Source organism: Calypte anna, chromosome 5A (genome assembly GCF_003957555.1).
Source record: "Calypte anna isolate BGI_N300 chromosome 5A, bCalAnn1_v1.p, whole genome shotgun sequence".
NCBI lineage: Eukaryota > Metazoa > Chordata > Aves > Apodiformes > Trochilidae > Calypte > Calypte anna.
Window position 1 is genome coordinate 34,816,944 of NC_044251.1, and position 14,782 is coordinate 34,831,725.

The 14,782-nt window shown below is 44.8% G+C and overlaps 1 protein-coding gene across 4 annotated transcripts in view; it reads right to left on the reverse strand.

Annotated features, from left to right (window-relative positions):
* The window catches only part of AKT1 (AKT serine/threonine kinase 1), a 73,619-nt gene extending 67,824 nt beyond the window's left edge, over positions 1–5,795 (reverse strand). Inside the window, exon 1 of one of the 4 annotated variants that reach the window (XM_030452702.1) lies at positions 5,635–5,746. The gene's annotated coding sequence lies outside the window, so the exon portion shown is untranslated. Of the gene's footprint in view, positions 1–4,838; positions 4,915–5,126; positions 5,504–5,604 lie in introns of those variants that run through there. The other 3 variants (XM_030452703.1, XM_030452701.1, XM_030452700.1) reach the window with 3 other exon arrangements.
* Between the last annotated feature and the right edge of the window lie 8,987 nt (positions 5,796–14,782).

Sequence of the window (14,782 nt, forward strand, 5' to 3'; positions counted from 1 at the left end):
CAAACTTCAAATCAGGGTCATACGTGAACAAGTTCTACCACTGCAAGCAGAAATGGACTAGGAGAATGAAGCTCACTCAGTACTTGTCTGTGAAATTTCATTGCTCATTATGATTCCTAAGCTTTTCCAGTGACACTTTGTTTTCTAGTTTTTACCCAGAAACACACCAAATTACAGATCTGCCATATCTCACTGGTTATAGTTATCAACACCAAGAAACAGATAGGACATTTGCCTGGAGGAAGAAAAAACACAAAACCCAACATTGGAACAAGTGACACGTAAGAATTTCTTAATTTCATAAATAAATATGAGAACACCATATGCTGCAGAACAGAGACCAGTAACATAGAGCTGCCAGAGTTATCTTGGAATAAACTCCATTAGATGCAGAGCAATTAGGAGAACCTGACGAACATGGCAGGCTTTCATTCTTTCAAAACTGCAAACACAATAGACATGTGCACTAGTCTTTCTTGTTGGTGTCAAGAAAAGACCAGACCTCGTTTTGAGGCTTTGTTTAAGCATTGAGCATTTTGCAAAGTGTTGAACAAAACCCCTAAGATTATCACAGCTTATGGAAATGCAGCACCTAGGTGTGAAAGTTAACACTTCTGATGTTGTGCCGTAACACAGAGACTATGCAACCTACTTCTGCATCTTGAATTCAACACTTTAGCTGCACTGAATAATCAATATACTTTTCAATAATTGTATATCAAAAAAGAAACTACAAGCCTAACTAGTCTACAGAAAGGGCAATCTTACTAGTAAGAACAAGGAAAAAGTGCCAAGGTCCAAAATTCAGCAATCTGCAGCTAACTTACTCCATGTTTTTCTGGGTTAATCAATCTTGCTTGTCATTGGCTAAACTATCTTCTCATAATTTGAGTTTGAATGCTAATATAACCCAAAAAAGCAGATCAACAAAAAAATCCATAGTTCAGAGAACTACTTTTTCTTCTCTCTTTGGTTCCCAGAAAGTTCAGACTGCCTTTTCCTAACAGTTTCTACCCAAGAAATATTCCCCATCTTCTACTGCAGCCCTGCTGTCAGGGATGTGTCTTTGCCTGCCAGTGTCCTTCAAGGGGAGAGGAGTGGTGAAGGACACAGGGGGAATTATAAAGGAGCCATGAAGACTGGGTAGCACAGCACAACAAAAGCATGAAACATGCCCCAACACTATCCTGCAGCATGGACTGCACCTTGGTCCTTCAACCAGCTATGCCAGAGCACTTATTTTATAATGAGAAACTTAAGCTATTTTTGTTTCACACTGAAGAACTGGGGATCCCTTCTCACTGTCCAATAACTTGTCTGTAGATATGGCAAACTCACTCAATCACATATTTTAAAACACACATTTAAGCTATGCCTAATATATCTCTTTTAGTAAAAGACTACTGCAGACACAGGCAACAAATAAGAGTAATTTCTCAGAATAGGCAAGAAAGTTAAGTACAGGTCAACATACTACTGAAGATGCATAAAACAGAGAAAGTTCCTTTTCCATAAAATCCTTGGAGGGGCGTGGAGGGGGGAGAAAGCAAGACTGATTATAGTCCTCATTTATGGCATCTAGGAATGGTTCCCAGTGAACAGAGGGCATCTGAGGTAAGTATGACCTGGCTGCTCCAGCCTGTGCCTGCACATGACTGAATACTGTCAAAAACTAAACAACTCTGTCTTTCTCTGAGCCTTCTGTTTGCTTGTTTTTCAATATGCATTTCTGTAATACCTTTGTCAATACTAAAGTATTCCTCATGTGGCTGAAGTACAATAAATCATGAATGGCATGACATCAGTATTGTATCACAGTGACGCCAGTTTTACGCATATATTAATTCCTTAAAGGTTATTAACTTCTTCATAAATAATGAGATAACTCACTTCCTTAGACACTACAGAAGTAAAACCTGCTCTAAGGAGTCACCCAAACCAACTGCCCAACGGAAGGTGGAGCTGAACTGCCTTCTCTGTATTTGGGAGTTGTGTTAAAGATCCATCTCTTATTCTCTTCCACATCTGATGATCACCTTTTGCCTCTAAAAGTTCAAGAGATTAATCTGTCCTCCTTGCTCTCTTTATAAGATAAAACCTTTTGCTTCTACTAACACCCTAAAGCAGAGCAGGAAGAAAAATAATTCCTCCATTAACACTGAAGCTGAAACTTCTGAAACTGGACGCTGAAACTGGATGCAGAAGCTTCTATGGTAATTACCTTGTCTATGAGGGAGAGTAAACAAGATAAGACATACCAACCTCCGTCCTGCTGCTTGCTGCCTCACCTGACATGTTAGAGTGTGTCCAGGCTTTACTAGTTAGCTCAGGTCAGGAAGCAGCTTGTAGCAAAGCACACTCTTTCACTAACACTTTGCCCATCACACCACCACTTACTGATGCCCACTGCCCTGGTGTCACATAATCCTTATGCTCCCAGGACACCCTGAGCCCCAATGTGCTGCTACACATCCTTACTAGTTCTTATAATGCGCAAGAGCAGGACTGGGAAAGAAAGGACCCAGCTCCCCTTGGGCACATGACACTGTCACCAGAGCAGATGACACACACAGGACCTAGAAGGGAGAAGCATGTGTTTAGACCTGGGATATCATGTAATGACAGCAGATCCTGGATCCTCATGTAAGCTCACAGCTGACAGACACCTGAACAGCACAGGCACAACAAAGTTGGGCTCCAGCCAACATTTCAAGTGGAGCATACAGATAGGTGTCCCCACCAGACTTTCACCACTGAAGTACATCTCCTGCATTATGCAAATCCTGCCTTGGGTGTTTCACAGGAGCGGCAGCGGTTCCAGTGTGCTCAAGGCCCTCTAAGCACACAGGAGCAGCTTCGCACCATGACCCAGTTACTGAATCTGGCAGACAGCTTTAAAGAAAGCTTAGAAGGACCAGGTTGTTCCAGGATCTTAGCTTACTTCACAAAAACACAATTGTGGGCCATGAGTTAGGCGTGGTCACTAGTATTTGCTTCTATATGTTCCGCACAGAACAACACCACGTACTAAACTGGTATTTCACTGCAGCACATGCAGCTTATCACAAGGTTCAGAAAGCCTTTGCTGAGCCTAAGAGCAATAGGAAAAACGGTGAGCGGAGAATAAAAATCTCTAAAGCCACATCCATTTTTCTTTCAGCGTGTTAGCCTCATCTAGGCTTACAAAACTGTGACTTGAAATAGTTGTGCTCTCATGCCTTTGCCAATCAATAGACAGGAGGTTAACACCGTTCAGGTGAGGGGCCAGAGTTACGAGTTACGACATCCAGCTGTCCAAGCTGCAACCACCTCTACAGTTGGATAGGACAAACTAAGCTGCCTATTTTAAAACAGAGCAATGGCAGAAAAGAGACTTCTTCATAACCTCTCTGTCAAAGACACAACCCAGACAAAATCCTCTTTATGTTCCCAAACAAGAACACGTCCTTTTACAGTTTAGGCTCATATAATTTAAGAACTGAGCTGCTCAGAACTTCTGTACCAACTTGAGATGGATTTAATCAAACTCCATTTTAAAGTATAACTGAAGTTTTGTTCTTTCCCCAAACAAATCACGTCAGTTGTGAACCTATTTAATTCTTAATCACTTACAGGACATTTTTATTAGCCAGCAAGTGAATACTGAAGCTATAACTTACTTGTAGACATTAGATCAATTCTTAAATTTGATTTATCACTACTGCACACCAAAAAGAGTTCTATAAACATCACACACAACAGAAACCCTCCTATTTTAAAAAAAATCAAGGTAGTTCTATAGTGTCTTTAAATCTGTTAACTCAGACAAATGTTTTGGCTGTCACTGGAAAATTAACTACTACATAAAAGTAATTACTAGTCATGCAGTATGTCAAAATTGATTTACCTGTAAACAAGTATTCTTCTGAATTAAGTGTTAGTAACTGCTCTTTATAACTGTATTTTGAAATGTACATCCCTCCTGTGGTATAAATAAATGAGCAAATCAGGAATTTGCTTCTTATATGTTAGAGGTGGTAGGAAAACAAAGCAAAATGAATAACAGTTAAATTCCTTCCCCAGGGAAGTGAGAGAAAGAGGAGGGAGGAAGGGGGGGGAGGAGAATACCAATAAGGTGCAAACTGCATTAGCATACTATCAGTAGAATATATAAAAAGCCCCAGCACAATCATGTACTTCTCTGATTTACGTGTTTCACAAATAAACAAAACAAAACTCAAAAAAGTCTCTAAGAACATTTCAGCAACTGCAGAATTTCACCCGGGGGAGGGGAAGGGGGGGGGAAACAGGGGGCATCTGCAAACAGCTTTCTACAGCTCTGCAAAACACGACTGGAAAAAAAAACAAATTAAAAGATTAAAATTCGAGTCCACAAGCGCTGCACAGGCACCTACACACGGCAAATACCCACAGAGATAATCACACCCCCCTTGGCAAACAGTGGTCCGCAAAGCGGAGGTGGGTTGAACAACGCGGCTACACAAAACAAGGGGAGAAAATGGGAGCGGATGAGGTGGGAGAAAGGGGAGGGGGGGGAAAGAGAGGCACTTGGCGACTTTATTTGCCACTCTTTTAGAAATAACACCCCCACAGCCCCCTCGCTACCTCCCGCTTCCCTGGGGGATGCTCGGACTGGTCCCGGGCGGCCCCAGCCCCCATCGGCTCTGGAGGGCCGCGGCTCAGAAGGGGCCGGGGCAGGCCCGTGGGCCTCCGGTGAAGCCCCCCGCCCCGCCGCCCTCTCATCGACCGCATCCCGGCGGAGCCAACAGCTTCCTGTCCGTCCCGGGCCCGCCGGCAGGACGCCGGCCGGGGGCCACACGCAGCCCGGCCCTCCTCACCTCCCAGCCTGCCCGGCAGCCCCGGGGCACCGCAGCCTGTCCGTGCCCCGAGGAAGGGGAGTCGGGGCGGTAGGGCAGCCCCCCGCCCGCCGCTGCGGCCTAGGCGGGTCAGCAGCCGCCGCCCGGGGAAGGCGGAGAGCAGCCGCCCCCCCCCCCCCCTTTCTTTCCCTTCCCGTCCCCTCCCGGCCCCGCACAATGCGGCGGGCACGGCGCGGCCGAGCGGAGCAGGCCCCGGCCCCGTCGCTTCCTTCCCCCAGCCCTTCCCAGCCGGGGGAGCGGGTCACTTACATGGCTGGAGCCTGGGGAGGAGGTGATGGGAGGGTGTCGGCGGCAGGGGAAGGGAGCCAGGGAGGGAGGCAGGGGAAGGGGAGGGAAGGGGGGAGCGAGCCAGCAAGCGAGCTGGGGGAAGGGGGATGCTGGCGAGGCGGGCTCTCCGGCGGGTGCCGAGCGAAGGCCTCACTGGGCTCCCGGCAGCCGCCGCCTCCTCACCATCCCCGGGCGGCGGGCGGCGGGGCGGCTCCTCCTCCCCCTCTCGCAGGCGCTCGGCCCATGGGGCTCACACGCCCGCTCCGGCGGCTGGCCTGCCTTCCCCGCCGCTCCGCCTCGCCCCCGCCCTGCCCCCGGCCGGGAGAAGGAGGCCGCCCCTCAACCTCTCGCAGCTACCCCCCAGCAGCAGCCGCCGCCTCTTCTCTCCCGCACCACCGGGCCGAGCTCCCGCAGCCGGGACCGGGCTCGTCCCACACGCGTCTCCGTGGCGCTCGCTCACATCCTCCGGGGAGCGGCAACCGGGTCCTACCGCCGCCACGCCGCTTCCCCTCCGCCCTGCCGTGCTTCCACGTTCCGCGCCGCTCCCCGGAGGGGGGAAATCTGCCGCCGCCGGGGCTTCGCCGCCCGACCCCGCGTCGCCGCCCTCCGAGCTCCCCTCGGCGCGGCGGGGCAGCGCCCGCCGGCCCGGCCCTCCCGCCGCCCCCTCCGCCCAGCCGGCCCCAGGCCCCGAGGGCGGTGTTTCCGGGCCCTCAGCGCGGCCTGGCCCCAGGCGGACGCCCCCCCACCTCGCCTCTCTCTTTCCTGGCCACGTCCCGGCCCTTGACCCCGGCGTTTGGGACGCGGGGCCCCATGAGGTGATGTCGCCTCTGTGAAATCGGCCCTGCGGGAAGCCCGGTACCCGGCGTGTGGAAAGTTTACCCCTAAAATCAGGGGTCCGCTGCCGCCGTAGGGTAAAGGCCCGGGCAGCCCCCAGCGTTCCAACCTCTGGGTAGGGCCAGGACCCTGCAGACTTCTTGAGGGGTCCCCAGCAAGTTTCCCCGAAAGCGCCTGTACCTTGGGCCCGCTAAATACTGATTGATTTCATTCATTCAGTGTCACAGCACCTTGGAGGATTTCAGTATCCCTTTGGGCAGCAGGCGGGCTGTGAGGTGTGGAAAGGTGAAGCGATTGTCCCGGGAATGGAGGGAGTTGGTGGGGGTGGCGAGTCTGGATGGTGGGCTCCAGGCTAACCTGTTCTCAGAGCAGCAACAGCTCAAAACATCACAAATTGCTTGAACTATGCTTACAGGGCAGCAATGTTTTGTAAAGCTTTCAAAGAGCTGTTCTGCTCTGAAAAACGGTGTTGTGGAAATGCCTTGGACAGATGTATTACCCCATGCTTCCAGTATCAAAATTTGCTCTCTGGTTATTAAGGGAATTTGTTTATTTTCTCATTGACAGTGCCATAAATGCTAATTGGGCTGTAAGAACTGACCGTATTTCTTTAGAAATGTGTGATCACTGATGATTGCATTTCTGCAATCAAGCTAGCTGGTATTTCAAAAACAACACATCTTCCCACACCTTTGCACTGCTGGCTACGTAAAGGTGCATAAAGGACATTTACAGCAGCAAAACTGGGGAATACAACATACAGCTGGTGGCAAACCTATTTTATAAAAGAAGAGGCTTTTCTACTACATCAATTGAGTAACTGTACACATGTAGTGCAAATCACTTTCTTCTGCCAATTTGCCCAGCCAGATCTGCCTAATCATAGCTGTCACAAGAGTTCCCTAAGCATCAAATGGATTCCTAAACCTTGGGTTCAGAAGAGCCAACAATGAGACAGAGGAGGAAAGGCTTCTCTCTTCATGGTGGAGGGAGGTGGAGTAAGACCTCCTTTCCCACCAGAGAACAGACCCTTTTTTCCTGCCAGAGTTACTACACCAGCATGGTGTTTTTTGTGGCTTTCCTTCAGGTGTACTAGGGCATGTTTCAGCACAGTTAAAACTGTACAGTTTGGGCAACTTGGCAGAATAAGCAGGCACCATGGTACAGGCCCAGTTACCCCGCTTAGGATCCGAACCTTCTCTGCTGCAGAAAGATTTCTGTTGATACCAGGGCAGAATGAAATGGCTTTGAGAACTTTCTAAGATGTAAATGTAGCAGAAAGGAAAAATCTGGATCTGTAATCATGTTTTGACCTGGGTTTAAAATATTTAGTGTAGCTTAAAATGCAGGTAGCCATTAAAGATATATTTAAATTAATCATCAGTGTGCAAACCTTGCAGGCAGCTCAGAGGACACGTATAGAAATTCATTAAAAAAAGAACATTCACTTACGAACTATTCTTGAGTCTTCAGACTGCATTTACACCTAGCAATAAAAAGCATGTGTTAGTACAAGAGTTCACTGGCTGTAAGACATTTCTGTCTAGGCAGGGGGATCTCTGGTAATAGATCTGATTGCAGGAGAGCTTTCTTGCCTTCCTGCCAAACCCTGTAGATTGATAAGCTCCCAGGCTGCGTGGTGAGCAAGGTCATTAGGACTTCCCCCTGCAAACGAAGCAGACGTTTGAAAAATAAGGTCGCACAGTAAACAGTTTTCTGTCCTGAAAGGGAAAAAAAATAAACCTCCGTTGTTTGCTAGAGAGGAAGTACAATTAAAAAACCCCAAAATTTCAACACCAGCGGATTGTTTAGCTTTTTTGACTGTTGATTTACCATGATGAAAGACAGGCCCAAACTAGAAAGTTGGGATTCCAGTCTGGATCTGACATTCCCCAAATTTGAGGGGGGAAGTGTGATTTGGAGTCAGGAGTAAGGGCTTATCTCTCAAACACAGCAAAGAACGGAGGATAAAAATACCCAGGTAAAGTAGGAAGTGCCTGGTCTGCAACAACAAGAGTGACTTTGTATCAACAATGAACAAAAGCAGCTTTTATTTTTTTTCTTTGAGAACAATGAAATCACTCAAGAATTGTTATAAATGAAAACAATGTGCGTTTTATCACTCAGTTATCATCAATGGGATTATAGTCTATGAACCCTTATTTTCAGGGAAGTCCCTAGATTTCCCTCTGCGCTTCCTCAAATTTCAAATCTGTTTGCTCTAGTTTATTAAGTGCTTCAGGATAAGGTGCATCAACTGTTCCTTGGTATTATTTTAACAAAAAATACTGAACATAAGGCTTACTGGCAAAGAATAGTTGATTACTAGGCACTGTATCAATACTACACCAGAAAAGCAGGCACTCCTTATCTATTTTTAACAAAGAGGTAACATATAATTGGATGTAAGTTTTTTTTAAAGTTATTTTAAAATGTGTAAATTATGCAGCTTTGGATAAAAATGTTTTTTATCCAGTCAGGCATTGGAAGAAAGACTGGCATAGGAAGATGAAGTTGGATTATTGAGTTAACCCCCAGCAGAAGAAGTTGTTAGTAGTCACTGCACCTTTAAAGGCCAACAGCAAATTTCTTCCTCCCCTTTTAAAAGGTGGAGTGTACACAAAGGAAGAGACTATATAACAACCAAGAATTACAGAGCTAGTATCTCAGACTAGGCCTTAACAGCTTTTAAACAAATACCTCAGGTTCAGTCTCAAAAAAATACCTAGCTCAATAAAAATACAAATTAAAAGTGCATTTCACTGTGCCAAATATAATAAACACATTTGTGCTTCTAAAATTGAATTAATCCAAGGCCTGAAGGTGTATTTCTCAATAGCAGAACAATAGCAAGCTGTCTGGAAAAAATAATAAATATAGTCGTGCTGAAACATTTGCTTTTTAGAAATTCATCTTGTGAATAAATAAATGTATAATTTCATTTGTACTTCGTTGAATTTCCTGCAGGGATAAGTGTCAGCTAAGAAGCAGTGAACCTGTTTGCTGAAGCATTTTTGGGAGCTCTTCCAGATGGCTCACTAAAAGCCCTGGAAGTGGTCAGAAAGGAAACCTAGGCTTGGTTTCCAGCTTCTGCTCCTGGACAGCAGGATGCTAAAGCTGGACAGCCCTGGGATGGCAGTGTCCTTTCTCCATCTGGAGCCAGAGGAAGGAGGCAAGCTTCATGGTCCTGCAAAGAGTTTAACTGGCTGAGTCACCAATGGTGTTGACAAACTCCAAAGTGAGAGTTGTGGAGTCCTCTTCAGGAATAATGACACCCATGATACCAGCGCAGCAAACACCCTGTGGGGAATTTGGTATATAAACAGGAACTGGATTGGTTTGCATAGAAAACGTGTTAGTTAGATACAGAAAGTACAAAAATAGCAAATATATCAGTTCTGTCCCATACACCACAGCAATTGCTTTTGTTGTTACAGCAAGAACTACAAGTCCCAGTCTGGACCAGGCAGTGCTATGCACTGTAGAGACTGACCAGTAGATACAGTCTTTGATCTGAAGGATCTGAAGTCGGCTTCAAACCACTGCTTTGCCTCCTTGCTTATAAAGTAACATGTCATGAGTTCTTAGTTCTGGGAAGACATCTGAAAATACTGAAATTCCAGTGGTCTGTGTGAGGAAACGTCACAATCTGAATGATAGAAAGGCAAATCCCCTGAGACTGAAATACCAAAGTTATATATATTAAAACAAAAGAGAAAACTTTCAGGTTCCTTTTGCATTCCCAGCTCTCTGTGGTTGATTACCCTGCAGATCCCCATGTGGAAAAAGCAGAAGCTTTGCTGCTGGAAATGGGATTGGGCACAGGAATGGGTTCTTGGAGCACTGGTTCTGCATTGACCTCCAAGTGAAAGCCAGCACAGAGCAGGCCAGTCTTCCTCAAGATGTCTACAATTTCCTTGATACCAAGAGCAGTAATTGAGCTGTTTAAGGTTTTAGGCATTATGGTGACAGGTTTTCCTAGATCCTTTAAAATGCATGTACGTATGATATTTATCCAGTGGAGTGTCAGGTTTTTTATTATTTTTATATAAACACCAAAAGAGAAGGGATTGCTTTTAATTTCTTCAGTGTGTTTTTAGTGGCATCTGGATGCATGCGAAAATTTGCTGCTCTTTGAATTACCTCCTCAAAACTGTATATTGGAAAATTTAAATGGCAGAAGAAACCATTTCAGAGTCATTCTGATCTGACTCTACGGCTACTGCAGTCATAACATTGCACTTAGTGAAGTCTTCATCTGTATTCACACCTCATAGGTAAAAGAGATGGCACTACCATGAATAAATGCAGGAAAAGAGAGGAACTCGATCTTTGGTGCTCTCTTTGCTTCGTGACACCTTGCTGCATCCGTGTTTCTGCAGTCACAGTGATCAGACAGACACCAACCAAAAAAAGCAATGACTTATGGAGCAAAAAGAAGAGTTTCTGCTTTATTTATAATGCAAGAAGCAGTCCTATGAAAGGAGAGCTCAATTAATAACTTCTATATTATATAATATGTATAAAATATTTTAATAAAAACCCTCATATATATATTTTTTTTTTCTTAGGGTATCACTTTCCTGTAGTTCTTTGATGTGTAATAGGGTTTGAACTCAGACTGCCAATTGTTCTCAATGAAATCGCTGATGTCTTCTTTCCTGACTTTTTCATTTTTAAAAAATTTCCAAGTGATTTTACTAGCCACTTTACTAGCCATTTTTGTTAGCTGTGCCTACAGATGGGTTTGTGGCTATTGTACCCAGAGGTAGTTATTGCCATCCTACTTGGATTGGCAGGGCTCCTCTCTTTCTCTCCCCTGGCCTGAAGTTTCCTGTGGACAACAAATGGAGATGGTGCTGAGTCTGCAGGAGCAGTGGGGTCCAGGAGTGGCTCTCTGGTGTTACTCAGCTGGTGTTGAGGACCCTGTCTCCAAACCAAAGGTGTTTCAGTGAGGTGGGGGTGCTTCAGGCTAGCACTAACAGGGTGCCAAGCAGTGGCCAGAGTTTATGTGAACTGGTTTGGAAGATGTCACTGCTTTAGGCTGAGTGGAAGGAAGCCCAGGTCATGCACTCCCAGATTGACACAAACTAAAGCCCATGAATCAGCATGATCAGAAGATCCACTTCAAAAGCAAGCTCCTGATGAAAACATGTAGATGCAGGCACTGAAAATGTTGGTGCCATATGAGTTCATGGTATCCAGAAGTTAAGAAGATATTAGGAAGAAGAAGCTTAAGAAGATATCAGGAGTGAGAATCAGGCATATGCACAAACACTGCAAAATTCAGGCTAAAACCCCCCTGCATGTGTGCTGATGTACCAAGTACCTATTTGGTTGCCCTCCCCACCCCACCCCATCCCACACCATACTCAGCACGTAACCTTTTTTTTCTTGGACCTTGAGTCTACAAACATAGCATGTCTGCAGAACCTTCATCCCAACCTTGGAAAGAATGGCTTACATTAAGCTGGGTCCACTAAGAGCCTGCACATAACAGGGCCATTTCCTCGGGGCTACTTGTGACAGGACCTACATCTCAGCATGTCCAGTGCCCAGCACAGCCTGCACAGGAGCTTCCTGGTGTTTATCTAACACAGATGCAAAATATTAAAACTAGAAAGGCAACTGTGAAATAAATCAGCCCGCTGACCTGCCTTGCAGTCTTCACTGCCCTCAGCTTTGTCATCTGTATTCAGCTGCAGAACCAGCTGCTCCTCAGCCAAATACTCATTGCCAGCCTGGAGGGAATCAGGTCCACTGTATTCTTCTGCTGCATCCAGCCTGGCTCTCACACAGTATTCCCACTGCAGCCCCTGAGCCTGCCAGGACACGATGGAAGTTGTGGAAAATGATGTCACCAAATGGGCAGGGCTTCTTCACCACAGATAACATCTCAGCAAATGTCCTCTGAATGTGCTCACAGTTTTTCCCATCAGAGCATCTTTACTTTGCATTTACCTTTTGCCATCCCAACACTTGAGTTAGAAAAGAGTTTAGTCATTGCTGAAGATTGTGAGACAAATGGAAAAGAGTTTTGCTGCAGTTGCTTTAAGTGTTTTTATTTATTCTTAACCAAGAAAATACTGCAATTTAGTAAAATACCAGTACCCAGATACTTTAAAGCATATAGGTACTATACTTCCACTAAAAAAGTTAATTATTTTCCCCTGTTCATTCATTTTCTGAAATAAAATAAGTGATAGACGAAGTTGCTACACTGCATACCTTATGCAGGCACCCCTGTGATCCCATTACTTACTGTCTCTTCCCTATATATCATGCAGGTTTTATTCCTATCTACTACATCTCATCCCTATTTAGAAAATCAGATCTACCCCAGGGAACTTTTCTGGACATGTACAGTTCCACTGAAATCAGCAGAGACCTGTTTAAGGACATGCCTGCAGAGAGTATCTGTTATTCTATATTTACACAGTACCCAGCATAATAGGACATGAAACCTGATTAAAGCCTCCAAATGCTACTGCCATGGAAATCAGTCTTGTTATTGACTGATGACTCAACATGTCTGAATTTAGATGGAAGAGGGCTACTTTCAATTCCCAATTCTTTTATAGAGTCTCGGCATAACCTAGCCAAGTCATTTAATCTCCATACCTCAGACACTCCTGTATTTAATGCAGAGAAAGTCAATTATTGATTGATTCCCTTCCCCCAGCCCCTTCTCTGTTTTTTGATTATAGGTTCCTTTGGGCAGATGTTGCCTCTTGTGAGGTGCCAGGACACCACACAGCACCAGGGAGCTCTGGCAAGCCTGTAAATGATAAAATAATAATCATGTTCAGTTATACAGAAGCAGCTGTGATTGCCCTAATATTTGTCCTCATAGAGTAATTTTTGAATTGAAAGCACACCTGGGACAATTCAGATCCAGAAGAGGCTCAACCTGAGCCTGAGATGATGACAGCCTAAGCTGTAACTGAAGCTACAGTATTGCCTTTAACAAAGTAAGAAAAGGTAAAATGAAGACTCAGATTTTTTGCAAAATGTACAGAAATATGGATGGATTCAAACCTTAAATAAAACACCATCAGCCACACAGCTTTCCCTCTTTATGAGAACAGATGTGGAAAGCTATTATTATAATTTGTAAATAATGTTACTCCCTTAATGTGTGTCATTGGAGCTTTTTAATGACAAGTCTTCAGCTAGGCAGTTTCTTACGTAACACTGTTATTCTGTTTTTATTTCAGATGTAGTCATTAGATAATGGCTTTTCATGTATAGGTCATATTAATAAATACTCATCAGTTACATAGCTAGTTATCTCTCAAAAAATTACTATTTTTTAAAACATGAAGGTATTTCCTAGGTTCAAGTAAAAGTTAAGATCAGGAGCATGCACAGATCCCTACAGGTATGCCATACAACTTTCACAGACAACCATTATTAATACAAATCACTTCCATTAAAATTGGCATGTGAGTTAATTAATAGTGTGTTGACTGATAAGCAAGACCTTGCTCATTTTATCCAGGCATTTGTTGATTACCTGCCTGACATTGCAGCTGGCTGGTTAGGATGCACTCCTGCTCTAGGAACATTGTAGGTTTTGTGTGCATTCCAGTTCACTGGCAAAGGGCTGTGCCTTGAAAATTATGTTATTTTTGAGCCATGGGTTATAAACTTTTGTGTCTACCTGCATCACAGCCGGGATGTATGTATCAGTTCGTGCACAACAGGGTAACTATTATCTGCCATGTGATGGCACAGTAAATTCTCCAAATTTTTGCTGACCTATATGTTTTTTCTTCTCTCCCCTGTTCCCACCCCCCCATCTGACAGCACTGGCAGCCTCCACAGCGCTCTGCAACAGCAAGCACACTGCGACACTGTTGCAGGGGTTCCCTACAGCAAAGCCTTCCCAATGCCATTGATCAAGCCAAAAGCACTAGTTAAGTAATGCAAGGTTGCTCTAATTCCCTGACTCATCTCCTGTTCCCCCTGGAAATCCTAAACGTGGTGCTGGAAACCAAACTGCAGTCCTCTGACTGCAGCAGGATGAAGTAACTTGGATTGCTGAGTCACCACGTTGACCCACACTGCTCAAATTTCTGTTTATAGTTAGCAATAGTGGAAAATGCTCATTGTAATCTTATCACAGTAGAGGTACTAACTTCCCCCTCCCTGCAAACACATTCAGGTTGTCTTTCGGCTCAGGGTGCAGACTTCCCAAATCAGGACTGAAATCGTGTTTACAAAAAACACTCTTCATTTTAAGTAGCCTTGACTTTAGTATTCTTGAGGTCCCTTTTTTTAATGCATATGTCATTGCAGAGCTAATCAGCATTCTACTCTTGCATTTGCAACTGCTGAGAAAGTCAGTTCTTAAAAAGCCATAACTCCCCGACAATTTCTGCCCGTCGATAGCTCATACAAGCATAGCAAGTAGTGTCAGGGAAAACTGAAGATCAAATTATTCCCAGGTATGAATTAAATCTATTGCTTTGTAGCCACCAACCATCTCCTTGCTCTGTATGGTGATGTACTGCATGCTTTTAAAAATGCCGCTGTCCTTCTGGGCATGATATGTGTTTCTCTGATAGAAATCTTAAGTTTTGCTACAGTGGCATCACTATGCAACACTTCTGATAATGTTTGCTATGAGTCCCACCACTTTAGATGCAAACCTTTTGTTCTGGCCTGCGATGTGACGTGGGATGTATTTGATGTGTGCAGACTGCAGAGACAAATAGAAAAGTAGAAATGCTCACGTGCTACAGTTTGTTCCTAGGACTGATCTTGACAAGTCAGCAAAAAATGAAGCGTGTCAATATAAC